The sequence below is a fragment of the Pseudorca crassidens genome, chromosome 13, assembly GCF_039906515.1.
Source record: "Pseudorca crassidens isolate mPseCra1 chromosome 13, mPseCra1.hap1, whole genome shotgun sequence".
NCBI classification, from domain to species: Eukaryota; Metazoa; Chordata; class Mammalia; order Artiodactyla; family Delphinidae; genus Pseudorca; species Pseudorca crassidens.
In genome coordinates this window covers 63,876,175-63,878,762 of record NC_090308.1, presented here as the reverse complement: position 1 = coordinate 63,878,762, position 2,588 = coordinate 63,876,175, and the positions used below count along the sequence as shown (strand labels likewise).

General features: G+C 51.2%; 1 pseudogene; it reads left to right on the top strand.

The window, feature by feature from the left end:
- Positions 1 to 410: 410 nt before the first annotated feature.
- On the top strand, positions 411 to 1,599 carry LOC137204896 (pyrroline-5-carboxylate reductase 3-like; annotated as a pseudogene).
- Positions 1,600 to 2,588: the final 989 nt, after the last annotated feature.

Below are 2,588 nucleotides of genomic sequence, written 5' to 3'. Positions count from 1 at the left end.
AGATTGGGATTGACATATATATGCTAATATGTATAAAATAGATAACCAATAAGAACCTGCTGTACAAAAAATAAAATAAAATAAAATTCAAATTAAAAAATAAGTTATAAGCCAGAAAGCAAAACTTACCTAGGAAAATATCAGGGAATCATTTCATAGAAAATAAACACACCATCAGAAATATTTACAAAAACAAAAGTACATAAAAGAAAGAAATTGACTCCCACTAAAAAGTTACTAGAAAATCATAAAAAGACATTCAAATAATCATTATAAATATCACAGAGATAAAGGGGTCACACGAAAGGAGAACAATCATGAATATAAACCCCTTAGAGGTTTTGGGAAAGACACTATTGAATAAAGTCAAATAGATGGCATGAAAAGCAAACAAGACACTCGAAGAACGAATGGACGACGCAGAACCGAGGATTTTTTATAAGAAGTCTGCACAAATAGAGAATAAGAGAAACGCACGACAGATGCTAAGTTTCCAAATTCTTCTAAAAGGGGATATAGAACGTGAAGATGTAGGTAAGAACACAGAAGAGACAAAACCTGATGCAATAACCGACTAGAATTTCTCAGAACTTACCATTCAGATCAGATATTGACGACTCTTGGACTGGGCGCAGTGGTGGCGGAGGAGTCCTGTCCCGCGGCGCCTGGCTTCCTCGCCGTGGGCCACACGGCGGGGCCCTCATCCGAACAGGAAAAGCCGAGGCTCAGCCCGCACTGACCAGCACGCAGACAGACAGGAACCTCAGCCGCTTCCCAGCCCCTGGCTGCCAGACCACCCATTCCAGCCGGGAGGTGCTGCAGAGCTGCTCCCATTGCCACCAACCCGACATCCTGCAGGCCGGCCTGGCGGACACGGCTCCCGTGGTCACCGCGAGCACAGGCTGATGTCCGTGGGCGCCGGGGTCTCTCGCAGCACCTGGAGGAGCTGCTGCCCCAGACCCCGCGAGTGCTGCCGGTAGGCTCGTCCAACCTGCTCTGAGTAGCCTAGGAGGGGGCCGTGGTGGGGAAGCAGGGCCGCCACTCCAGGAGCAACAAGCCCCGGCTCCTGCGGACCCTAATGGGGGCCTGCGGGCCGGGGGAGGAGGTGTCCCAGGCCCCCGTGGACGTCCTCACCCGCCTCAGGAGCAGCGGCGTGGCCTCTGTGTGCGCCTCCTGAGGCCTTGGCCGAAGGTGCCATCGAGCTGAGCATGCCCAGTGGCCTGGCCCACCGCCTTGCTGCTTAGACCCTGGCGGACAGCCAAGATGCTTCTACAGAAGCGGCAGCAGCCGGCTCAGCTGCAGATCCGTGCGCGCACGCTGTGCGGCACCGCCATCCACGAGCTCGACGTGCCGGAGCAGGGCGGGGCGAGCAGCAGGAAGAAGGGCGCAGGCGCTGGGCGTGGACCACGGCCCCCCCCCCCAAGTACCGCCCCCTCCCCTCCTCCCTCCCTGACGCTTTCCGGAGGACTCAGGTTCCTTGCAGCCTGCAGGCCAGTGGAGGAGGTGCTTGAGGTCTGGGAGGATGGGTGGAGGACATCCTGGCCAGTAGGGAACACAGCTGGATGTGATCCCCCTCCACAGACTCTAAGCTCCTGGTAAATGGCAGGTGGAGCTGGTCCTGACGACCCTTCCCTTGGTCAAGAGTCCTGGAGGGTCCCCTCGCCTGGCATCCAATTGACTGCAGGATTTGGTTCTTTAGCATACCCATGAAGCGACAAACAGACCAGGAAAGCCAGGAACTTGGGGCCCTAAGCAGGAACTTGGGTGGGGGCAGGCTGCCTGCAGCCCAGGGCTCATGGGGGCCTCCCTATCCTACGCAGGACCGAGTGCTGGAGACCCTTCCTTCCACCCACCAGCTGTGAGGCTCGAGGCAGAGCGATCTGCCTTCTGTCAAAGGGCTAACGCACCTGTGCAGCAGCCTCCCACCCACTCCCTGCGCACCTGCAGCTCTGTGCTGCCCTCCCTGGTGGTCTGCCCGCGACCCACCCACCCAGCCCTGAGCCCCCACCCCCATTCCAGCCTTCATCGACCTGCTGGCCCTCAGCCAGCCACTGTTTGTCTGACCCTGGCCCTTGTTAGAAGGGTCAGCCCAAGTCCATTTCTGCACCTGCTTTTTTTACTTTTGAAATGGCAATAAAGACGCTGTCCTATTAAAAAAAAATAAAAAATAAAAACAGATTCTAGGTATAGACTTACACAAGAGACATACTTAAAGGGGAAAAAACCGCCAGTCAAATACTAATCAAAAGAAAGTTGATATAATAATATAATATTAGAAAAAAATAAAATGCAAAGTGAACAATCATTGAAAAATAAGAACGATAACTCATTTTGATCAAAGGAACAATTCAGAAGAATATAAAGCAATTAATTAGATTATGCGTCATCAATATTACTTTAAAACTTATAAGAAAAAAGATAGTAATACAAGAAGAAATCGGCAAATCTACTCTCATAAGGAAAGGTTTCACACACTTCTCTCAGAAACCAAGTGAACGAATGGAACACCTCCTAAAAATAGGATACTGAAGAGTTGAACAAAGCAAAGCATTATAGAATTCTGCACTCAACAAAAAGAGCATGCTATT